The 27,037-nt window shown below is 35.6% G+C and overlaps 1 long non-coding RNA gene across 2 annotated transcripts in view; it reads left to right on the plus strand.

Moving 5' to 3' along the window:
- Positions 1-27,037, plus strand: part of LOC145535951 (uncharacterized) — a 617,716-nt gene that overhangs the window by 114,590 nt on the left and 476,089 nt on the right. For both annotated transcript variants that reach the window (XR_014075550.1, XR_014075551.1), the window contains exon 3: positions 7,712-7,828. This is a non-coding gene — a long non-coding RNA (uncharacterized LOC145535951). The remainder of the gene's footprint in view (positions 1-7,711; positions 7,829-27,037) is intronic.

Genomic DNA, 27,037 nt, shown 5'->3' on the forward strand with positions numbered 1-27,037 from the left:
GCAGGTAACAGGCAAAGCACAGTATGCAAGACTATGGTTGTAAAGTAGATATAAGTCTCTGCCTTCTCTCTTCACAAGAGATTCTAGAGATTTAAGGTTATCCTTCCCTTCCTAGTAGAGAGAGACATCCTTACAAATGGAAATTTCCCTTAAACATGTAAATATCTCTAACAAGAGGGTAATTTCTATTCAGTTTTTAGACCTTTTCCTACATCAGCCATTTCTTAAAAATAATCAGCCTAAAACAGTCTTTACTCCAAAGAGATATATTTGGCGAAGATATATTCTGCTCCCCTTCAATATAAAAAAATAATTTTTTACTATTTAAAAAAAATGTACTCACAGATAAAATGGGGTCAAAGTATATCATTTAATCTGTATACAGCATTACATTTTTTAATAAAAGATGGTTAACAAAAATATATTGTTAAGGAAATGAAAATATAAAGAAACACAATAGTACAGAATTTCAACATGAAGATCCCTAAGTCTGACTTTAATGAAAATAATTATCTGTGTATAAATTTATGTATCTGATTGAAATTTAATAGACTATATATGAAGAATTTTGGGAAGCATTTTATTTTTAAGTTATTTTAAAACTCCTCCTGAGGGATGGGATGGGGAGGGAGGTGGGAGGGGGTTCTGGAAGGGGAAAACATGTACACCCATGGTGGATTCGTGTCAATGTATGGCAAAACAAATACAATATTGTAAAGTTAAAAAATGGAAAATAAACTAATTAAAAAAAAAAAAGAAAAGAAAAAAAACCAACAACAAACTCCTCCTGAACCCTGAGAGAGAAAGGAAGAGGGTTCCCCTTTCTTTTTCAGTGGAAGATTTCCTTCTCTTCCTATTTTAGAATATTGTCAAGGAAAAGAAATATTTTAATGTTTTTTAACAAAGAGACTGTGATAAGAGAATTATCAAAAGAATGTAGATTTATCCAAGGAATTTTAAAAAGTAATATTTATCATTTTAGATGAAAAATTGTGGATAACTATGGCAAATATTCACATAAAATAGAGAATAGGAATAAAGCATGTTCACATAGTCTGTCAAAAGAATCTTGGAATATAAGCTCTTAATAACATCTGGCAGTGTTTTTCAAGAGCAAGGTGATTTTGGCAATTGACGTAGTTAATTAAATGAGCAATAAGTGCATCCCACAATTAAACTAAATCTGTCAGACTGTTAACTTAACCAGTCTACATATCAGCTTTTCAGGGGAGAAAATCTCTTCCTTTCTCCCTTTTAGGTTATTTGGCTGGTCTAATAACTAAACAGACATAAAGCAGATTAACGGAGGGAAAAAAAAAAAAACACAATTTTGTACATATGGGAATACCAAAGCCATGAAATTCCCTGGCAGTCAAACAATTGAGGCTTATGTACCATCCTGAGCTAAGGAGAAAGGGCTGAGGTCTAGGATGTCAAAGGAAAGGAAGACAACTCACAGGGAGATGGAAAGGGCAAATGTTTGATAAGCAAATGTTTGTCATGCCTTGTTGAGTAATCTTTCTCATGTAAAAAAGTTATCTGTGGTGTCCATATTTTTGTTCTCTACATCTGTGTGTTTCTGCTTTGCAAATAGGTTCATCTGTACCATTTTTCTAGATTCCATATATATGCATTAAAATATGATACTTGTTTTTCTTTCTGACTTACACTTTGTATGAAAGACTCTATGTAGGTTCATCCACATCTCTGCAGATGGCAAGATTTCATTCCTTTTTACGGCTGAATAATATTCCACATGGCCTTACCTGGTAGCTCAGCTGGTAAAGAATCAGCCTGCAATGCAGGAGGCCCCAGTTCAATTCCTGGGTTGGGAAGATTCCCTGGAGAAGGGCATGGTAACCCACTCCAGTATTCTTGCATGGAGAATCCCCATGGACAGAGGAGCCTGGTGGGCTACAGTCCATGGGGTTGCAAAGAGGCAGACATGACTGAGCAACTAAGCACAGCACAGTGTTATTCCACATAGAGAACAATCCTGGACACCAAGGGAGGAAAGGGGGTAGGATGAATTGGGAGACTGTGATTGACATATATATATGTATATATATATACTACTATGTATAAAATAGATAACTAATGAGAACCTACTGTATAGCACAGGGAGCTCTACTCATTGCTCTGTGGTGACCTAAATGGGAAGGAAGTCCAAAAACAGAGGGGATATATGTATACATATAGCTCATTTGCTTGTTGTACAACAGAAAATAATACAACATTGTAAAGCAACTCTACTCCGAAAGTTTTTTTGTTTTTTTTTTAAGCTATCTGTGGTAATAGCTCTCTTCCAGATACAAGCTGCCTATCTAAATTATTTAGGTAGTTAAGAGGAAGATAGAAAGCTCTTCTTGCATCTGTCAGGCCTTAATCATTTTTGGTGATGATGGTTTAGTCGTTAAGTCATGTCCAACTCTTGTGACCTCATGGACTATAGCCTGCCAAGCTCCTCTGTCCATGAGATTTTCCAGGCAAGAATACTGGAGTGGGTAGCCATTTCCTTCTCCTGGGGGTCTTCCCAACCCAGGAATCGAACCCGGGTCTCCTGCCTTGCAGGTAGATTCTTTACTGACTGAGCTTTGTGGGAAGCCCTAATCATAACTCAAAATAATCTGCGTGTCAAAAGTGGTACATTCTGGGACAAAATACATGAACCCCATCAGTCTTTTTGTTTATGTCTGTTTTTACAGACTATTCCGGCTCACACATCCTGAATAGGTATCATCATCTCATGTCCTTATTCTCTCTTTTCAGTTTACTCAACAAGTATCCTTCAAACAGATATTAATAGTAAAGGTGCAAAGGTGTCTGGTGACACTTTCTGGAAACATTAGACTTTTAGCTCAAGTGTGCTTATATGTATGTTTGAGGAAACTAGTGAGTCTTTCTGTGTAGAGTCATTGCCATTTGCTATTTTGCTTTAATCATTGTGCCCATTGCTCTCCCTTTTTGGGGATATAGATATGACATTTTCCAAGAGGTGTTTATGTTTCTACAGATTTAAAATCCCTACTTAATATTTCCTGGATTCAGTTTGTATAACACATTGATATTTCAATTAGCCAGACACTACTGAAGCGATTTAGCAAGCTTTCTAATAAATTGTTTGAACTCACTATAAGACATTTTAAAAATTATCTGAAGCTACAAATAACACACCAATGGAAAACATTACATCCATTGTTCCCTCTTGAGTGGTGGTAGATATTCATCTACTGCCATTCACATAAGCATCAACAAGTTATTATCTGATAAGATAAAATTTCTCTTTACTTGAATTTTGAATTGTTTGATTGCCTTACTTACTTTCCAGATGCATTATGTTTTGGTTACAGAAAGTGAGACTACTGTTGTAGAAAAACTGTCATGCTATCCATCACTGTGTACCATTAGGGGCCCTTTTGTTTATTGGGTTTTGTTTCTATCTGCCTCTGTTTGCTCGTTATGTCTCAAGAGATACAGTACTTTCTCTTAATTGCTGTGAATTGGATATCCATACACATGCACACACATTCTATCAATAATTTTACTGCACGTCTCACAATGTTCTGAAATAATGGCTAATTGAAATATCAATGTGTTATACAAACTGAATCCAATAGTGTCTGAGTCTGTGCAACGCTATGAACTGTGGCCCGCCAGGCTCCTCTGTCCATGGGATTTCCCAGGCAAGAATACTGGAGTGGGTTGCCATGCCCTCCTCCAGGGGATCCTCTCGACCCAGGGATTGAACCCAAGTCTCTTATATCTCCTGCATTAGCAGGTACCACCTGGGAAGCCCATTAGAAATCTTGTGTAATGATAAATAAAGGTTTAAAAACAAAATTTAATAATATTATGGTATATATATATATATACATATATATATATACACACACACATATATATATATATACACACACACATATATATATATATACACGTATATATATATTGAAGTACAATATGCCATACCTATTAATGATTTATTGTTTCAAATTCAGAAATGCCATTCTTATTTTCAAAACTGGGACACAGAAAAATGTAGAACTCAGTAAAAACTTCCAAATTGCCAGAAAAAGGTTTTCCTTTAAACTTTGAATAATGGATACAGCGAAATGTCCTCTTGATCAGATGTGTGTGATTCACTTGGGCCAGATGTTGGCCAAGCCCCTGGGCCTCAGCCAAGCCAACAGGAAGGACAGAGAGCGCAGACTATGAATTACTTGCTGAAGATGAAAATGGAGCCGCTCGTACCTACGCTGCTTCCTCCTTAGAACAGGGACTTCCCCAGGGAACTCTCAAGCACAGCGAAAGATGCAGTATTCCTAGTCTGTGGGCACAGCAAACACGCTGAGGAAACGGTGATGATTGTCTAAGCATGAAAGAACTAAATATGACAGCCATGAATAGAGTTTTCTTAACCAGCCATGTCTTCTTCGAATAGCGATTCCCAGTTTCAAATCTGTAACTCAAGGGAACTCTACAAAGAGTAGTGAGGTTATGTGGGAATTGCCCCCTGCCAGTATTTCACAAAGTCTAACAGTAGTCTTTGAATACATTTTCTAAAGACACCAGTGAAAATCATTTTCAAAACACGAAAGTCTAAGTGGGAAAAATAATAGAAGGGCTCTAGTTAGTGGAAAAAACTGGAAGTCATTGTTTGAGTACAGAATTTCCCCATGTATATTACTCAGAAAATTATTTCTGTAGGTTAATAAGCATTACTAGAAAGAAAAATAACCCAGTGGCCAAAATGTTTAGGAAATGTTCTGTTTAAAATAAATCATTTGACTTTCTAAGACTCTCCAAAAGGGGAATAGGAGAAAGTTTCCTAGACTTATTTATTTTGGCCACAGTGGGTACATGTGTGTGTATGCGTATGTTTCAGAGACTATGGCAGGACTAAACTTCTACAGAACTCATCTTGGGTAAGGCTTACTGAGATGACCGAGCCAACAGAACAGGAATGTGAACCTGAAGATGAAACCACCCAGCTGCCCTTAGACTCTGTTAGAACATTTTCATTCTGATGGAATAATCTGGATGCTTTAGGGTTTTATTTATTTATTTATGGAGAGCTCTTCTGACCCAATGACTCAGAATCCTCTGTCTTGGGACTGGTCTCTGTGATGTTTGCTGCCTGATGACTTCTTTTTACAAACTGTCTGCCCAGGGTTATTCTTTGTCTGGCTTTTTGTGGCTTGGGTCTGAGAAAGTAAGAGCCTAGCTTTTTTTCTTAACTTGCAGGGAGGTTATGTCATTATTCAACTCAACTGCAGCAACACTGAGTGCAGAAAGTCCAGCAAGAAACACGTAATCCTGGCAGGCTATGAAATTAGGGATCCTTGGAGCTTGTTGGGGCAAATGAGTTAAAGGAAAGTGATCTGGGCAGACATCCGTGTATTACTCCTACTAAACTTGGCATGTTGAAAAGCTACGGTATTTGCAAGAAAAGGATAGGAGATCTGAATCTCACCTTTGACCATCATTAGCTCTGGGAATTTGGACAATTTATGTAACTTTTTAAAACTTTAACTTCTTCATTTGTAACATAAAGACAACTGTGCTGACTTTGAATACTTAGAAGGTTAAATAACATAATTTCACATAGAAGAATCTGATATGTGTTAATATTAAAGATTAGGTCTTAGGGCTTCCCTGGTGGCTCAGACAGTAAAGAAAGAATCCACCTGCAGTGCAGGAGACCAGAGTTCAATTGCTGAGTTGGCAAGATACCCTGGAGAAGAGAATGGCAACCCACTCTAGTACTCTTGCCTGGAGAATACCATGAGGAGCCTGGCAGGCTACAGTCCATGGGGTCGCAAAGAGCTGGAGACAACTGAGCGACTAACACTTATTAGGTCTTAAATAGAATTATTATTAATAAAATAGAATGCATAAATCCTCTTGCCCCTACCATAGTCAGTCCTTGGAACCTCTTTCTTTACAACCTTCCTCCTTCTGCACCTCTCCTAACCTCTAGACAATGATTCTAAGTAGCATAAGATGTTTCTGGGAATTCCCTGGTGGTCCAGTGGTTAAGACTTGCACTTTCACTGCCATGGACTTGGGTTCGATCCCAGGTTGGGGAACTAAGATCCCACAAGACAAGTGGCATGGCAAAAAAAAAAAAAAAAAAAAGAGATGTTTCTGTTTCCACAGATAGTTTCTCTTCAGTGAATGATATCTGATGATTGAAAACACTTAGAGATAGAAGTAAATTCGTTTCTCATGATGTATTTTCAAACAATATAAAATACTATAGAAGAACTATTTCTAGTGTGAACATCTTTGCAGTGTTCCAATTTATATCATCCATGGGGGAGACTTAATCTTCACAAAGCTGACTCTCACCACACGCAACACTCGCACTTCCAGCAACCTCTTCAACCTTCTACTCCAATGCTTTTGATAATAGAAATTGACAGCATATTATCTATTGTTTGTCTAGCTATTTTGCATTACTCTGTGCAAACCCAGAGAGTAAAAATCTTATTTTACACCAGTGTGGTTCACTTTTAAAATGCTTCTCAAATTTTATTTTCCATTTCATGTCTTCATTCTATCTCCTCATTCCAACACTGTAAACCAAAGTGCATTACGTGATAGCTGTACTAATTGTGAACAGCAGAAATATGTGTGATATTCAAGTCTACCACTAAACTTACACAGCGATTGCTCACATTGAAATTTTATGTAAATGCTGTAAATAAACAAGTGAGATCATTTTGTGCCTCTTAAATGTTTATATATTGTAAAACTGCTGATCCTCAGTGCCCCCTGGTGTTTGAAATTATTTATTTGCTATAAAACATTTTAACGATTTTTCTCTATTATTTAAGCCAAGCTTTAAGTCATATGTAATTTTGCCAAGAGTTCTGCCAAGAGACAACTCTACTTGTCTGATAGCACGAGCAGTGTTGTTTTGTTTGTTGAGTTTTCCAAAACGGATAGTGCGGTCTTACACTCTGCAGCCTTTGTTCCAATGGGGTTGAATACCTTCTCATGTGTTCTGCTACTCTTTTTGGTACTTACTTGCATCTTAGTTCTCACAGTCTTCTGGAGTTCCCTCTTTGCTTCTCTCTCTCCCAAGATATAAGGCCTTGAAAAGTAGGAACTATGTCCTACCCACTACTGCCTCCTCAAATCCTATCACAGCATCTGACCCATTAGATATGCTTAAGAAATCTTTGTTCCATGAATGAATGTCATTGCAGAATCCTGACTGTGGAAAGAGGTTCATGGTCCATTTCCAAACAGAAACCACATGTACAGTGATACCCCTGGGGGTGGGATTCATCATTTCCAGTAGAACAATTCTAGTAATTTTGAACTCACTGTAGAGCTCAACTCATTTCTAAATTGTTCAGATGATTAAGAACTTTCTTGGTTATGCAGGTCAAATCTAGTTGATTAATATCTGAAAATACTCTGTTCTCTGTCTTTTGCTAAAGTAAATATAGTTTTATATCCTATTGGCATTTGTGTCATATCTGCACAGAGTAATTAATTCCTAACCTTTTATCTTGTTTTAGATTAAACCTCATCAGGTATTTTAATAGTCTTTGTATGGTATGCTGTAAGGTCCTAAGTCAACTTTTCTGTGGCTTGAACTATCCCTTTTATTTAGAAAAGACTCAGTGAAAATCCCAGAAATTATAAAACTCAGCTTCCATCCAGAATCTGGTCAAATGCCCTGTGTCTGTTTTCACAGGCAAAACAATAAGAACGATGAAAATAAGAAGACCCAGCCTTATTGTCATTTAGCAGAGACCCAACAAAGCTTGTTTGTGGAGCCCCAGAGCATCAGAACCAGTGCAGAGAGTATCAGGTAGGAAAAGTGAGAACAGTGATCAAAATCGTGCTTAATATATACCAGGGCTTCCACACAGTTATTTATTTTGCCCTTGTTGATTTGTTGTTTGCTGCCATTGGCATGAAACAGCCAATGAGTCTAGTACGGTTGTCCTTGCATTCATCTGTAACTTATAACCAGTGATTCCCAATCTTTTTAAAGTTAAGACATCTTACCACTGGTTATTTGATTTTATGAAACTTTTTCCTTTTTTTCTCCCTAAAGGAAAAAAAAATATTTTTTTAAATAAAACTAAACCAAAAAAAATGTGCTTAAAAAAGAATGCATAGGAAATGCAGCTACAGGTTCCAAAAAAGATGATTTAATTTGCTAATTTTGAAGGGCTATAAACTATCTTCTCCCTTGAAAATTTATTCATCTCATCATTAGAAGGTTTGTATGGTCCCATCTCCCACAATTCCCCAATGAAATAATATGAAGGTGGTAAGCTAGATTTTGTCTTCAACTCAAGTTAGTAGAATCCATTCTGCCTTGTTGCACATCAAGTTTATATCCCATTTATATATCCCCTCCTCAGCTCAACTGAATTCTGTTCATGATCAAACTGAAAGCATATTTCATTTCATACATGAAACTTCTTTCACAGAACACCTCGATATCATCTTATATAGATACTAAAAATCCAAATCTTAGGAAAATGTATTCCTAGCATCTTTACTAACATTCATGAATTATGGACATGACTCCAATAATTAAGAAATATAACAAATTAAGCTGATAAGGCTTACAAATAAGACCCCATACATATATGAAATGTAAATAAATTTCATAAATAGGAGCAAGCAGTTATAATAGAACACAGTAGATACAACTTGTGATACTATTATATCGATTTGATGAACTACCTCTTTGTAGATGAGACTTTCCTACTTTGTTTTTTAGATAATTTTATTTTGATAAATTTCATCTTTGTAACGAATTCATGAAAGCTATTTGGAAATACTTTTATTGAATTAATCTATTCAGTGAGTCATACTGTATTAGTTTTACTTGTTTTCATTGATCCTTTAAATCTGTAAACACAGTAACATTAATGTCCTGTTTGTTTGGTTTTTTCCTAACTGGACAAAGCCATTCCATAGCTAGTGATGTTTACATTGTAAAATACCACAGGTTTTCACATTAAAATGGCTAATGTTTGGGCAGATGATAAAGATAATATGTGGGAGGGAGAATGTGAACTGTGCTTTGACTCTGAAAAATATTTTTACGTATTTCAGAAGCAAAGGTGAGGTGAGTCATTTTGCTTCTTAGTGAGTTAGACCCTCAATGGCCAAGGGAATTTAAAAAGCTTTAAATTAAAACATTCTTTAAGGCCCTCAAGTGAGCAAACTTGAATTATTTTTTATATCTTAGGGAAAAAATAGTGGAAGGAGTTTTCCAATCACAAAATAGTAGTGGCTTAGACTTTAATCCTATCAAAAGTTTACTCATCTTTAGGACATAATTAAGGCAGTAGCTTATTTAGTGAAGAAATAAAATAAGGAAAATAATCCATGCAGCACAGAGAATCATGCTTTTGGCATGCATCTCTTTTTATATCCAATGACACATTACTGGTGAACGTTCCTTACTTAGTTCAACCTGACTTCCTACCAACAAGCAACATATAATTGCGATGTTCATAGATTGATACTGGATGAGCTTAATAAAGGGTTCTACTTCTGCACATCTCTGGAATTAAAACAAAAGGCACCAGACCTACAATTAACAGCTGGAGATAACATATAATTTTCCAGAGCCCAATAGCAGTTTTTATGTTACTCCATTGTGCTTCATATATTGGCCTATTTGCTGTGGATTCTGCCCTGGGAAAGCTGAGAGTTTGTACATGCTGAATTGGGATGTGGTTTGCTGTGACCTCTGAGCATTAGCGATACCAGCTTTACTGTCGGGGAAACATAGGCACCATGTTGCTTTTTTACCGTCAGAGATGTTGTCATTTGCTTCTCACAACAGAAATGCCTGTGGGTTGCACCACAGCCAAAACACAGTTTGTCAAGCAAATTTAATCAGCAGACACATCAGAGTACAGTCATGCTTGGAGCATCTATTCCATCGCTGTGAATCAGGTGTTATTTAGTAAAACACTCTGCCGAAGACAGCAGTGAAATAATTTGATGTGGTTAAAAGAATAATACTACATAAATCAAGGAAAAGAGCAGCAAGGCTTTTGGTTTTTCTTGGCAGCCTACTCTATGTAGTTAGTAATTGGCATGAGCATTTTTCTTAAAAAAAAGGCAATATCAAGCAATTGAGATGATTTCACTGAATTGAGTATACTAAAATTTAACAGAATAAAAACAGGGATGTTTAGAAAACCTAAGCCATAATGTCATAAGACTATAAAAATGCTGTCTTTACTATGTGAAAATAGCTCATATAAAAATGCACGTGTGCAGAAACATACCACACATGTGTAATGTCTAAGCAGAATTTTTGATACTTACATTTTATTTAATTTACACAAAGATCACAGAGAAAAAGGCTCTATCATTTTATACTAATGGTTGAGCAGTAGATGATAAAAAGGTTTTTTAATAAAAGTAAAAAAAAAAAAATAATTTGTAAAAAATTTAATTGAAAAAAAAAAAAAAGCTCAGGTGATGTACTAAGGTTTCAGGCTTAGTAAGTTAAAAATTTAGTCCAAAATTTTTTTCCCTATATATGAGGGTTTATTTTTAGATTTCTTTCCTTTGATGTTTCTGCCAAATCTGGGTTTCTGGGCTTCAGTTTATACATACTTCTCTTATTCCAAATACTGTTTGTGATGGCTTGCAATAAGAAACATGATATGCATATTGTGTATTATATTAATTATGTATCATATTAATAAAAATTATATATATGTATTAGTGAAACACGGGTGGGGAATGTATAAATACTATGAAAACATCAAATATAAAGTTACTCTAGAAAAATCCGTATTGTAATGTCCTTACAATACTCACATTGGACTGCAAAATTGGTTCTGAAATTCCTGCAGATTAAAACAAAAAGTGAAATGTGCTGGGTTACAAATTTACATTGTTCATTGCCTAAACCTCATATCACAAATGCCATAGTAAGAAGGTATAAAAATAATATGAAAAGAGAAATTCCAAATATAGCAAGTAAAATAATATATGTAAATATAATAAGCATATTGTGTCAAACAGAGTAAATGAAATATAAAGATCTGTGGGGTTTTTTGCATTTGATGAAAAAATGTAGCTTATTTGTATGCAGTCCATGAAATGATATACAGGAATAAATGAGCTAAAGCTGGAGATATAGGCTTGAATTTATGACCTTACAAAGCAAAATGTTTGACTTACTGAGATTGCACACTAAAACATCCTTATTTACTCTTAAAACAAGCCTTTCTAATTCTCTGGAACAGGAGGATTTAGAGGTAGTCTGTAGAGTATATTTTGGATCAGTGTTACAATGTATTCAATTTTAATTACTAATCAAGTTCTACTTTTTCTCTTGAATCACAATTGAATCAATAAATGGTTATTTTATAAAACATTGTCCATTTTTCCTGTTCGTCTTTCCACTGGCATATTGATTATAGCATCTTATAAATTTTAAAATATCTGCTATATCTGTGATTGCTTCCCTTTTTATGTTTTTGTCTCTGTTTTTTTCCTTTTTTACTTTATTTGTTCTCTCTTTTTGACATAATCAATCTTTCCAGAGGAGCATCTGTATTATTATTATTTAAAAACTGTAAGTTAGTGTGCAATAATTTAAAACATTTTGTTAAGGAGTCAGAGTTTGCATTACAAACAATCTCTATTTCTGCAAATTCAGAAAAAAAAAAGACCAATTACCTAGAATAGTGAAAGAAAAAAAGGCATACAGTAAGATGCAGCAAATATATCTTAGAAAGCCAGCATAAAACTGGTAACAAAATTAAGCAAATATTGCACAATAAAGCAATATGAAAAACATCCTCTAATGAATTTTGCCCTCTTTTCTCAGTTACCTATTCATTTATTGAGGTATAATTTACATAAGATAAAATTCACCCTTTTATTTTTTAGGTCCATAGTTCCATGAAATTTGTCAGTCTTATACAATCACGTAACTATTACCAAAATCAAGATATCTACATATGCCTATCACCTGAAAAGCTACCTTTATGCCACTTTGTAGTCAATCCCCACCTCTACTCCCATGTCTGGAAATCACCAATTTTATTTCTGTCTCTAGTTTTTTCTTTTGCTGAAGGTCATATAAATTGAATTGTGCAGTTTGCAGGATTTGGGGTCTGGCTTCTTTCATTTAGCAAGTTTTTGCACGTATCAGTGGATATTGCCCCTGTTTGTTGCTGAGTATTCTTTGATTATATGTATATATCACAATTTGTTTATTCATTCACCCACTAATGAACGTGTAGGTAACACATATAAAGATTCACTTATAGTTTTTGTGTATAAATATGTGTTCATTTCTCTTGGATACATACCTACATGTCAAATGGGTGGACAATGTGATAAGTGTGTGTTTAAAAATATAAAAACCACCAGATTATTTTCCAAAGTTGTAGTATCATTTCACATTTTCACCAAAAAATGTATGAGAGTTCTGGCTGTGTTCAGATATTGAAAGATTTAATATGTCAAGATGTCAGTTCTCCCCAAATTATTCTAAAGATTCAACACAATCTTATTCAAAATTTCAACAGGTGATTTTGTAGAATTTGATGAGATGATTCTAAAATTTGTATGGAAAGACAAAAACCCTAGGCATGCTAAATTTTTTAGTGAAAGAACAAAGCTGGGAAACTCTTGCAACCTGATTTCAAAAGCTAATATAAAGGTACAGTAATCAAGCCTGTGTTTTGTTGGTGAAAGGGTAGACATACAGTGTAATGGGACAGAAGAGAATACAGAAATAGACCTATATATTTATGGTCAATGGAATTTTTTCCTTACTAAGGAGAGATTTTGTTAAAAAACATGATTGCAAGCAAGAAGGAAGGGAGTGTTGTAATAGCGGAATGAGGGCTATTGTAATACAATGCTGTGGCTATAAGATGTGTGAGGATCTCAAGAGTTAGACAGATAGTTTTCCTTTTATAAAGAGGAGTAAGCAAGGCTAGGAAGAACTGGGTTTGGAAAGTGGGGTGAAAGCATGGCTTGATCAGACAGAAGATCAGATAGTGTTTTACCCTGAGACCAACCTGCTACCCTGGAGGAGCCTTTAAAGACAAGTGTATGCTAACTCAGGCTGGGGAAGTGAGGGGTCAAAAGTCAGGGTTTGAGAAAAGGAGGAAAATCTTTGTTTCTATTGATCAGTGAAGTAGCAATTTAACTAATTGTTTATGAGACAAAAAATGGAAATTTGGAGGGTCTGTGTCTGGCCCTATCATAGGTAAACACGGGAACTCAGGATTGCTCTTGGTGTTCCTGCAAAATCAGTTGAACCATCTGTTGAGGTTTGGTAGCAAAGGTCAATTGTTTTAATGTCAGGCATCTTAAAAGAGGGATATCAAGTGGCGCTAGTGGTAAAGAACCCTCCTGCCAATGCAGGAGACGTAAGACATGTGGGTTCAATCCCAGGGTTGGGAAGTTCCCCTGCAGGAGGGCATGGCAGCCCACTCCAGTATTCTTGCCTGGAGAATTCCATGGACAGAGAAGCCCGGCACACTGTAGTCCATAAGGTTGCAAAAGAGTTGAACACGAGTGAAGCAACTTAGCACACACCTCAAATGAAAAAGAGGCAGCATATGTTGCGTTAAACATTAGTATAATATTGAGTTTGTCCAAAAGTTTGTTTTTTTCCAGGAGAATGAACTTTTTTTGCCAACCCAATATATTAAACTATGCAAGAGGTTGGTGGATGGAAATCTTTTGATCATGTAACACTGCTTATAGAGTTTCTTGAAGCTATGATATCAGTACTATTGTGGTGTTGCCCAGTCTTGGTTAGCTCTCATATAACTGCTTGCACGATCTGAGCATTTTACCAGATTTGCTTAGTGACCCAGACAGTGGCTTTCCCAGGAAGAAATCCATCCCCTGTGTGATCAGTGACAGGACATGTCCTTTGATGTATATATCAAGTCATTGGGCTTTAACTGTCTGTGCTTCTGCAGCTCCTCAGAGAAAAGGCCAACTTCAAGGCAACCTGAGGTTTCAATAGGGATCTGGCCAGTCAGGTTTTGGTTCTCAGTGATGCCAAGTCAGGAGGGAGGGAGGAAGAATTAGAAATGTTCATTTGGAGAGATGTAGCCAGATAATATGTTTGATAATATGTGCAAGATGGTAGGTCCAATGTGCAGGTAGATAACAAAACCATACAATTTACAAAGAGTTACAAAATAGTTCAAAGACAATGAACAGGACCAGAATATGATAACCTACAATAATGTTCTAGAATTTACATTTGAAATATAAATGTCTCTCTACAGTTACACCATTTTTCATCAGGGATAATCTCTGAGATTGTTCTTGGTCACAGAATAAGTCTGTCTCATTAGATTTGGTCTGATTATTTACAAAGGTACAGCAAGAATAACAATTTACTAAATAGGCCCTTTACATCTCTCTTTGCTGGAAAATTTTATAAGGATTTATATTGGACTTTTAAAATCCTTTTGAGTCTAGTAAGCCAAGCCAAAAACTCACCACCCAATTTCACTTGCAGTACGTATTAATTTGGGTAAATTCCTCTCAAAGTCCCTCAACCCTGCCAGGAAGCAAACTTCCTTACGCACCTGAAAGGTTGAGCATCTTGTAAGCCACGTCCCAGGCAGGTTTCCCCAAAAAGCCTTTGTAAGCATTGGCTTCAAAATGTGAACCTTAGCTCTTTAGGAGTGTTTACAAATTGGATTCTGTGAGCATCATTCTCAAATATGACATTCCAGTCAAAGCTTTAGTTATGCAACCAATGTTTCCAATTACGTTCTGTTGATAAGGAGAACCAATTCTCATAAAACCCATGAAAACAATTCTTTTGCCATGAAAATAGTAATATTCAATAGGAGTTTCTGAATTCTGGAAGGATCAGGCCAGGAGAAAAATAAGTATTTCATCTCTGCTTATAAAATTATAATCTACTAAATTATTATAAATTCTAGCTAAAGAAAAAAAGGTTCCTTTTTTTCAGGAAATAAGATATCAATATTCCCAACAAAACTGACAATCACCCTAAGTTCATTCAGTCCTGTGCACTTAATTCTTGTTTGGCTCCATCTTGAATCTGCCGTTTTGTGAACTCATAAACTTCACTCAGGTTCTACAAATCCTGACTCAGTCCAGTGGTTTGGCCTCACTCATTTAAGCAAGGTTATCAGAAGTCTGTGCTCCAGGGTACTTGGCCTAGTCCTCTCCACAGATCTTACAGACAGTCGTTTTTGTTGAAGACCAGCATCCTAGCCTGATGGCACTCTTTCTGGGAAGCCTCACAGTAAAACAGAAAACTCTTTGTGGATGCCCAAAGACTAAAAACAACTATAGTTAAATATCTGATGAGACCTAATTATAAATATGTATGCAATCGACAAGGACATTTGGTTGCTTCTGTGTTATACGACATTTGAAAAAAAAAACAAAACTGAATTTGCGATCAAAGTAACTTATTTTGTGACCAGCAACACTACACTGTTGTAGTCTAATATCAGGCAAAGCATCCCCAGGATGTATTGTGGACAGCAGGGACACTGACACATCTCTATGAACTTCACACAATTTCTGAAATGTTTATGTTGGTAACATTTCCTCCATACAAACATAAACCAGGGAATGTTAAGCATCTCTTCTGATTTGGTAACACTTGCTATGCAATCCAACACATAAAATAAACCTAATTACTTCTAGCCCTTCTCGTTTTACAGGATGAAAGATCCTTTGTGGTTTTCCAGGGGTCCTCAAAAACAGTTTGAGGTCAGGAAGATATCATTTAGGATTTGCCTTCCAGAGTGCAAAATGTCAAAGGTTGTCAAGTCTGAATGCTTGGTTTAATAGGAGGTGGCTATCCATTTAACCAAAGTGGCTCTAAAAGTTTTCAAAAGTAAATATAGAAGGTAACATGATTCTATAAAACTTTCACTCTTTCAAAAGTGAGAAGACTTTGTTTTCTTAAATAATCAAGGACATGGCAAAAAGCAACACAAAACTCAGGATGTTACTCTGATAAAGCATAAAATCTTTGCCTTCTCGGCAGATTATTTAGAAAGTATAGAAAGTACCTTTCACAACCACTTAATAAGAGAACACCAATGGTCCTAGAAAAACTTGTCATTTTAACAGAGAGAAAACCAAATTCTAGTTTTGTATCAGTATAATATTTTATACTAAAGCTCTTTTTAAAACAATCTTATACATAAATCAATCAAATGCTAGCGAGCTTTAAGCAAGACAAATAAATTCCTGTTCTGCAAACTTTGTACAACTTTCCCCATCCATGCAGATTTTGTTTTGTTTCCTCGTTCTCATTCATGAACAGCCAGTCATTTTACCTCAGGACAAAATTATTTTTTTGCTTACCAAAAGGATATCCTGCATATCTTGCATACTTAATTTTAATTTTAGTGTAAGTTTAAGGTGTTAAAGTATGTATGATTAGCTAATTCATTTTTAATCAAGAAGAAATTATCAAAGAAGATACTGTCTTCATTTAAAAAAATCAAACATTATAATTTCTTTTAGAAGCTGTATAGTGAAGTGGTCTCAGAAAAGGGGAAAATTAGAGAAATATCAATACATTATGAAGAAATCATTACTAAATTTAGCTGAGCCCACAAAAACCAGACAAAGCAGTTATCAACTGATTTTAAAGTTTGCCTCTTTGTTTTCCAAAACTTAATTCAAGCATGATGATCTCTTCTCATAATATCCTAGATTACTTTTTATTTTGGTGCATAATTCACTGATAAAACTAAACATTGCTTTTAAATCAATTGAAATAACTTTTTATCACTTACTAAACACATGGAACATTTGTTATAAAACTGAAATCAATACACACTGCTTAAAATGTCTGTCCCAAATTTATTAGTACTAATGGGATTTTTAACATATTATGCTGCATATTACTATAGATAGGTTGTATTAACTGTGCCACTGTCTTATTTTACCCATGGCTGATTCATGTCAATGTATGGCAAAAACTATTACAATATTGTAAAGTAATTAGCCCCCAACTAAAATAAATAAATTTATTAAAAAATAAATAAATAAATAAAATGTAAAAAAAAAATGAAGTATATTTTATCATTTGTCCTTTTAAGATTAAATACATTTGTTTTTCTAGTTGGTCATTTCTGTTAGGGATTTTTTAATTGAATTTCTATTTATGATGCTTCTTTTAAGGGCATAAGCAAAGATATTTTTTTTCTTTTAGATATTTAGTCTGCTCATTCCTAATATACTTTTATCAGATTTCTATACCACTTTACTTCCTCAAAAAATTACAAATTCATTTGTTTTTTTTTAACTTATTATTTCATATTACAGTATATTCAGTTAACAATGTTGTAATAGTTTCAGGTGGACAACAAACAGCCTTAGCCATGCATCTACATGTATCCGTTCTCCCCAAATAGACTGTAGTAAATATTGAGAGATATCGTAGAGCACAGAACAAATCACTTTCTCATTCTGGTTGTATTTTATTTTAGCATATTTTTTCAAATATTTTGGAAAAAACGATTTTTTCTTTAATAAAAAATCCCTTTATGGTTTTTTAGAAATGGGTAAAATCAGAATCTGGTGTGATTGTAAATTTGAATTGTTACAGATGCTTCTTTCAATAGCTGGTTATTGTATTCCTTGATTTTTCAAGCGAAAAATCTAAGAAATACTATTCTCTTTCTCAAGCAGCCCAAATGTGACAGAAAAAAGAAGAGTGGCTAAGAAAAGGAATATAGGAGAAATTGTTTTTGCCCTCGAAACTCAAAGGTTAAAGTGGCGTTCTGTTATTGGAATGATGGCAGTCCGGCATGTGGCATGCTACCTAGGTGAAATCCAGCTTTTCGTTTAGAAAAGAAAAATAGAAGCTAGTATTCCTTCATTGTTGTATATTAAAAGCAGAAAATTGACATGGAATGAACTAGACAGGTAAAATATCCTTCTTGCAAAAGTATCTAGAAGCTGTTGACTGATAGCCTCAATCAAAGCCACAGAATTACAGAGGCATCATTACCAAAAAAATAGGTCCTCCCATCTGTTGTTTTTGCCACTGATCATCTTTTCTCTGCCAGGATATGAAGGAGACATTACAGACAGGTGACATAGGGTCAGATCGAAAGAAACCTCTTCCAATATAGAATTGCTGTTCCTCCAAAATTAACAAAGTAGAGATGGAAAAAAAAGATAATTTGAGACAGTTACTGCTTCAGTTGTTTTTAAGATTCCCTTCCTTCTCTCTTAATTCTCCAGGAAGTACAGGGTTAGAAGAAGAAATTACAGACTTTATTATTTCATTAGATGAATAAAATGGCATTCACATGTCCTAACTGTCAGTTTCAGTTACAAAAATCCCCATTAATAAAATCCATAAACTAAAAATAAATGTATTCAATTTTAAAAGGACAAACTCTATACGATATCCACCCTGATAGCCCAGTTGGTAAAGAATCTGCCTGCAATACAGGAGGCCCCGGTTCAATTCCTGGGTTGGGACGATCTGCTGGAGAAGGGATGGGTTACCCACTCCAGTATTCTTGGGCTTCCCTTGTGGCTCAGCTGGTAAAGCATACGCCTGCAATGCGGGAGACCTGGGTTTGATCCCTGGGTTAGGAAGATCCCCTGGAGAAGGGAAAGGCTACCCACTCCAGTATTCTGGCCTGGAGAGTTCCATGGACTATACAGTCAGTCCATGGGGTCTCAAAGAGTTGGACACGACTGAGTGACTTTCACTTTCATTTTACATATAGATGTTATTTTCAGTATCAGTGGCTATTTAAAAGGAAAATGGAGATATGTATAATATAACTATATATGACATCTGTATTATATATAGATATTATTTTCAATATCAGTGTAATCAATATAGTATCAATATAATCAACAATATATATTACATTATGATTTGTATGTGTGTGAATATATATATATATGTATGTATGTATATATGTATATATGGCTTTGTAAAGAATCTGCCTACAATGCAAGCGACCCAGGTTTCATACCTGGGTTAGGAAGATCCCCTGAAGAAGGGATAGGCTATGCACTCCAGTATTCTTGCCTGGAAAATCCCATGGACAGAGGAGCCTAGCAGTCTACAGTCCATGAGATCGAAAAGAGTCGGATACGACATAGCCTTAATCACCCATCCAACCTAAAATACTACTCAGAACATACCCTTCTTAGTATTCTAGATTTTTAATATTCAAGATTTTTCTCTCTTTATTGTTGAGGAACACAGACTACTCCTGGCCCTCATTAAGCTTTGGAAATAGTTCTGTCTGCTTCTTTCCAGTGGTTCTTTCCTCCCATTCAGGCACTAATCTGTCCACAACTTAGGGTGCCCGTGAAACTCTGCAATTCTCGTGAGCTTTTTCTCTGTGCTGTTCTTTTGTTTCTGTTCAGCTCTTTCTGCCTCTGTAATTATGTGGGTTTGATTGAGGCTGTCTGATACTCTGACTTGCCAACTCTAGCCTCTCTGGTTCTTAGGTATTTCTCCTCAAGTTGTGGTGATTGTAGGGCTCAACATCAGTTGTACATCCCTGTACTGCAGCCTAGATACTCATTCTAGGCAGTAAAGTGGAGCAATCATAGGGCTCACCTAATTTGTTTCCTGTCTCTCATGTATTGCTGTCCTGTACTGTGAAGCGCTCAATTTCTGAAAATTTTTGTTTCATGTATTTTGTCCGTTTTGTAGATGTTTAAGGTGAAATGATTATTTTGGCCCCTATTATTCCATCATGACCAGGGCAGAGATTTACCCTAAATTTTGCATTGCAGTTTTTCTGCCATGGTTTTAGTTTGCGCACATTATCTAGATATTTGTTCTCTCAGCTTTATTGTGATATGATTGACAAATTAAAAATGTATACATATAGGGTATACTACTTGATGGTTTTATATATGCATTGTGAAATTACCACAGTCAAGCTAACTGCAGTCAAGCTAACTAACATATCTATCACCTCACATGCTTACCATTTTCTTTTTGTTTGTGTGTGGTGAGAACACACCACACACAAAGATTTGACCTCTTAAGGTGTGGAGAAAAGGGAATGCTTCTATGCTGTTGGTGTGAATGTAAATTGGTGCAGCCGCTGTAGAAAACAGTATGGACTCTCTCAAAAACTAGACATAGAATTGCCATATGACCCAGCAGTTTCACTCCTGGGTATATATCCAGAAAAAAAAAAAAAAATGGAAACACCAATTTGAAAAGGTACATGTATCCCAATGTTCATGACAGCATTATTGACGATTGTCAAGATATGGAAGACGTTAGGTAAAGTTAGCAGTATCTGCTCTTTGAGGGAATACAAGGATTTCCATTAAAGCAATTGACCTTGCTCTTTTTTTTTTTTTTTTAAGAGGGAAGTTCTCTGACAAGCCCTTCTATTTCTTCCACAAAAATTGGTTTGGCATTTTTTTCTATAGGGATACATTTTGGTAAATTACATTTCCTAATAAGTCATCCACTTCCAAGAGGTTTTCAAGTTTAACTGAAAAGAGTTTGGCAAATGTTGTCCTCTGTTTCAGTAGTTGCTTCAGACTTATGGTGAATTGTACTTTTTTCTTGATTTAGCTGAGAATATCTGTTTCATTAATTGTTCACAGAAATTAGAGATTCATTTATATGTATTAGTACTACTTTTCTGGTTTCTAATGCATTAATTTCTGTTGTAAGCCTTATTATTTCCTTCCTTTGCTCTCTTTCACTTAATTTTGTTGTTATTAGCTTTTTAGTGGGATATTTAATTAATGTGTTTTCAAAATTTTCATTTATGCTGATCTAAATGTTTAAGTTTGTGACTATTCCATCACTGTTTTAATTGTACCCCATAAAATCTAAAATGCGGTATTGAGTTTTTAAATTTCTAAATAGAATTGTCTTTTAAAAAAAAATATTGATTTCTACCATACTGAATTGTGAACCAAGTATGTTGTTTGTATTATCTATACATGTTGTGCTTTTCTTTGTGACCCAATTAATTTCATAAATGCCCCAAATCCTATTGGTAAAAAACTGTGCATCCTCAGTTACTGAAGTGAAGAGCTTTATATATTATTCCATTACACTTCTGTAATTAGTGTGCTCAGGTCTTTTGTCTCTAGTGATTTTCAGTCCACTTCACTTGACTTAAAAATAGTGTCTGAAGAACTCATGTTTTTAGTGTGCTTCTATTATTCCAAGTATTGCATATAGTCTTTGCTGTGTAGGTATGCTGTTTAGTACATAGATATTCATAGCTGTTATGTCTACATTGTGAATTTGACTTTAGAATTCTAATATGTTCTCTCTCTCTTTTTGGGGGGAGAGGGAGTATGTGATTATTTTGACTTGAATTCTGCCTTGTCCAGTATCAAGATCACAAACACTACTTTCTCTCTCTTTTTTTCAGTCTCCTAACATACTTTTCCTTATGTCTTTATATTTAGCCTTTCTGAATCATCTTTTAAAAGTTGTATCTCTTGATTTCAGCATAGACTTGACTTTTGCCTTATGAGTTACTCTGAAAATAATTTCCATTTAATAGGTGAGTCAAGCCTATTTGCTTCCATTGGGATGGCTGATATGACTGATATAATTAGATTCAGCTCTATTAAATTGCTTTATGTTATGTTATTTTTTTAAATATTTGTTTACTTGGCTGTGCTGGGTCTTAGTTGCAGCATGTGGGATCTTAATTCCCTGACTAGGGATTGAACCCAGGCCCCCTGCGTTGGGAGCACAGAGTCTTAGCCACTGGACCACCAGAGTAGTCCCTATATTGTATTTTAATATGTGGTAATTCACTCTCTGATCTCCTCATTTGGATTTTCTTTAGGGACTTAGGAAGGTTTAGAATATTTCCTAGTTGTTATCTTAAACTAATATTCTAATATAATGCTATTATCCTTCTTTTTCTTAGTCATATCTTTGGTTTGTAAGCTTTCAATGTTTTTTTTTGCTACCCACATCTTATCTACATGCATGCAGTGTACTTACTCTGCATTTTAATTCTCCTCAATTTTTAAGATTCCATTACATCTGTTTGATGGAACAAATATTTCAGGCTTCAGTTCTTACCTCTAACTGTGTCCTTGATCTAAACCAATCATGACATCCATTTAATGTTCACTACTAGTCATCTTTCTGAAGTATCTTCTGTCATCAATGGGTTTATGAAGCTTATTCTCTAGTTACATGAGTGCAGGAGAGTTGGAGGGATTTATAAGGGCAGTACTCTGAATCTGGCATGTATGTATAACAATGTTTTTATTTAGCCTTGTACTTGAAGGACACATTGACAACATGCAAACTCCTTGATTCTCATTTTATTATCTGGTATTCCTTGAAAATATTACTTCTCTGTTCCTTTGCTGTGTGTGTTGTTGTCTAAAAGTCAGATTTCAAGCTGTGTGTTTTTTTTTTTGTAAGTAATATTCTTTTTGCCTGGAGGTCCAGAGGTTTTTTGTTTTTGTTTTATCTCCTAAGCTTAATCATTTTACTAACACATGCCTCAGAGTTGATCCATCCGGATTTTGTGGCCGATGTACATATCTCATATGTTCTTTTCTATAACTGGCTTCCATTTGCTTCTTTAGCTGCCTTCTGGAAAGACAGAGATATATCTTCCTGTTTACTCGTTTTCACAAAATTATTGAGTGTAATTTTTTGTTCTTTTCTTTCATGCCTGTTTAGGTTCTATTTAGTGCTGCACATTGCATACGAGATAATGTAGAAATAATTTGAGGATCTAGATAATGAGGCTTTCCCCTAAAGATTTACATTTGTTGGTTTCCTTTCACAGCGGGGTTTTGTCTCTATCTTATAACTTTTCTGAATGTTGTTCCCAGCCCCTCCTTTTGGCAGGACCTGAATTCCATAGTTGTTTACAAATCCCTCTTGAGTCTAAAACCACTCTTTCTCAGACTCTTAGCTTCATCTTTAAATATTAGTAAATGTCTCAACGGGAAATTTAACACAAAATCTAGCATGATGTCCAGAGTTTTCTCTTTCTCTTTGTAGATCAACAACATCCAAATTTTGGAATTTCTAGATATTCTCAGCAGGAAGGATAAAACAAAACAACTTAGTCTTCGTTACAAGTTGAAGTACTTTATTTCCCTCTCACCACTTTGGAATGATTCCCTTTACTTAGCTTATTGAGAAGTGTTGATATTTAGAAGCAAAGACTTAGTCATGAAGATTAGTGGTGTTCTTTATAGTAGTTTTAGTAATCTACATCTTTGTATAAAATACTGTAGCAGAGAACTGATATTTAATTTCCTGGATGAATATTGACAGGATGAACATAAGTCATGAACATACTAGATAAAGTGCATGGGCTAGATGTGAAGGCACCACTAGTCACCACTGAGCAAAAAGAGAGTCGATTTTCTTGTTGTTCAGTCACTTAAGTTGTATCCAACTCTTTGTGTCCCCATGAACTGCAGCACACCAGACTTCCCTGTCCTTCACCATCTCCCGGAGTTTGCTCAAGATCATCCTTTGAGTCGGTGATGCCATCCAACCATCTCATCCTCTGCTGTCCCTTTCTCCTATTGCCCTCACTTTTTCTCAGCATCAAGATCTTTTCCAGTAAGTCAACTCTTCACATCAGGTGGCCAAAGTATTGGAGCTTCAGCTTCAGCATCAGTCCTTCCAATGAATATTCAGGACTGATTTCTTTTAGGATTGACTGGTTTGGTCTCCTTGCAGTCCAGGGGATTCTCAAGAGTCTTCTCCAACACCACAGTTCAAAAGCATCAGTTCTTTGGTACTCAGCCTTCTTTATGATCCAACTCTCACATCCATACCTGACTGCTAAAAAAAACTATAGCTCTGACTGTACAGACCTTTGTTGACAAAGTAATGTCTCTGCTTTTTAATACACTGTATAGGTTTGTCAATGACTAATTCCAAAGACCTATTATATCGTGTTTTGCACATTTTTATTTAGTATCTGTTTAGTTTGTGCAGCTTCTCTGGTTTTATCATTGAAAGTGAATCTTAATATAATATTATTTATTTCTTTGCTTTTTTTCCCTTGCTAAATCTCACTAGAGTTGAATCAAGTGTTTGTCTTTTACACAATTAACTTTTGACATTGTTCAACATATATTCCCTTTGTCTTATTATTTTTTTTTTTTTTGGACTTCTTCCACTGTTTCTTGATAACCATTTAAATTTGATAATTAGCTCACAAGTTTTCATCCTGTCTGGTTTTGTAGTGTATGCATTTAAAGCTATAATTTCTCAGTTCTAGTTGCAACTTTCAAATTTTGATTTAGAGTGTTTTTGTTTTCATTTGGTTATAAGCTTTGTCTTTATTCTAATGTATTTTTGACCTATTAGTTTGAAAAATATTTTGAAAAATTATAATTATCTTTTCATATTTTCCCAAAATGTATTTCTAATTTAGTCTCACTTTTATTAAAGATTATGCATTTATTGTATTTTAGCTCTTTGATTGAATACTTATTTGAATAATTGTGTTAAAATCTCCTAAAATATTAGTTTCTTTGTCAGTTGTTTCTTGTGAATCTTTTAAAGTTTTTTGCTTAAATATTATGAACCATGTTGGTAGATCCATACAAGTTTAGAATTGAAATATTTACTGTGTGTGAAGTAACCATCATAAATAATAATGATTTAATGTCTATTTTAGGTGACAAATCTTCCTTTTGTATATATTTTCTTATTTTTTCACCTTCATTTATGTTCAAACTTTTTTGTAGGCTTTTGCTTTATGTGCTTGTGTGCTTGCTCAGTTGTGTCCAACTCTTGGCCACCCCATGTACAGTAGCCCACCAGGCTCCTCTGATCATGGAATCTTCCAAGCAAGAATGCTGGAGTGGGTTGCCATTTCCTACTCCAGGGGATCTTCCCCACTGAGGGATCAAACCTGTATCCCTTGCGTCTCCTGCATTGGCAGATAGATTCTTTACCACTAGTACCACATGAGAAGCCCTCTTTTGCTTTGCACATGTCTCTTATTAATGGCTAACTTTTGACTGTTCCTTGGGTGCCCTACCAATTCAGGACAATTTAAAATTAAATGAAATTTTTAAAAAATCATATGAACTAAAATCAAACCAAAATCTGCTTTAGTCTGATATTTCTTTCCAAAATTATCAAATTAGATTTTCTTTTCTTTCTTTTTTATTTTGGTTAGTTTGCTTTTAAACTTGGACTTTGTGCCTACACTGAATTGGGTATGTTTCCTCCTGGCTGCCTTCCTTACAGAAAGGCTTTTTACACATTCATAGTTTTTATAGTTCCATTTTAATGCAGGGAATACCCATCACAGACAGACCTTATGTTTGAAATTTTGGCCACAATACCCAGTACTAAAGTTCAAATTATCCAGGATTTGGTTAGCATACTCAGATCAAAAGCAAGTGTTTGTACTTCCTTACCACCAAGGGTTCCTGCTTATGACTCATTTGGGGAAATCTAGAATTCTTACCTTTATGTCAACTCAGTGATTTGTATTCAAATACATATTTTTATGTATTTTTTATGTATAAAAAAGATCTTAACTGGATTACTACAGAGGTGTGATTAGTCACCCAGAGCCAGACATTCTGGAGTGTGAAGTCAAGTGGGCCTTAAGAAGCACTGCTGTTAATCAAGCTAGTGGATGTGATGAAATTCCAGCAGAACTATTCAAATCCCTAAAGGATGATGCCATCAAGGTTTTGCATTCATTATGTCAGCAAATCTGGAAGACCCAGCAGGGACCACAGGACTGGAAAAGGTCAATCCTCATCCCAATTCCCAAGAAGGGTAGTACCAAACAATGTGATAACCATCGGACAATTGCACTCTTCTCCCATGCTAGAAAGGTCATGCTTGAAATCTTGCATGCTAGACTTCAGCATTATGCGAACCAAGAACATCCAGATGTCCAAGCTGGGTTTAGAAAAGGAAGAAGAACTAAAGATCAAATTGCCAACTAGAAAAACCAAAGGAATTTCAGAGGAACATCTATCTTTTTCATTGACTACACTAAAGCCTTTGACTGAATTGATCTTGACAAACTATAGAAGGCTCTTAGAGAGATGGGAATACCAGACCATCTTACCTGTATCCTGAAAAACCTGTATGCAGGTCAAGAAGTAATAGTTAGAACCCTGTATGAAACAACTGATTGGTTCAAGATTAAGAAAGGAGTATGACAGGGCTGTCTACTGTCACCCTATTTGTTTAACCTATACGCTGAACACATCATGAGAAATGCCAGGCTGGATGAGTTACAAGCTTGAATGAAGATAGGCGGGAGAAACATCAACAACCTCAGATATGCTGATGATACCACTCTAATGGCAGAAAGTGAAGAGGAACTAAAGAGCCTCTTGATGAGGGTGAAGGAGGAGAATGAAAGAGCAGGCTTAAGACTAAATAATAAAAACCTAAGATCATGGTATCCAGCCCCGTTACTGCATGCAAATAGGAGAAAAGGTGGAAGTAGTGACAGATTTCCTCTTCTTGGGCTCCAGAATCATACTGGACGGTGATTGCAGCCATGAAATCAGAAGACAGTGGTTTCTTGGCAGGAAAATGATGACAAACCTAGACAGTGTTGAAAAGCAGAGACATTATCTGCCAACGAAGGTCCGTGTGGTCAAGGCTATGGTCTTCCCAGTGGTCATGTACGGTTGTGAGATCTGGACCATAAAGAAGGCAGAATGCCAAAGAATTGATGCCTTTGAACTGTGGTGCTGGAAAAGACTCCTGAAAGCCCCTTGGACAGCAAGGGGATCAAACCAGTCAATCTTAAGGGAGATCAACCCTGAATGTTCATTGGAAGAACTTATGCTGAAGCTAAAGCTCCAGTATTTTGGTCATCTCATATGAACAGAGGGCTCATTGGGAAAGTCCCTGATGCTGGGAAAGGTTGAGAGCAGAAGGAGAAGAGGGCATCAGAGAATGAGATGGCTGGACAGCATCACTGATGCAATGAACATAAACTTGGGCAAATTCTGGGAGATAGCGAGAGACAGGGAGGCCTGGTGTGCTGCAGTTCATAGGGTCACAAAGAGTCAGACACGACTGGTT

This window comes from Giraffa tippelskirchi, chromosome X, assembly GCF_054371585.1.
Source record: "Giraffa tippelskirchi isolate mGirTip1 chromosome X, T2T-mGirTip1v1.2.pri, whole genome shotgun sequence".
Taxonomy (NCBI): domain Eukaryota; kingdom Metazoa; phylum Chordata; class Mammalia; order Artiodactyla; family Giraffidae; genus Giraffa; species Giraffa tippelskirchi.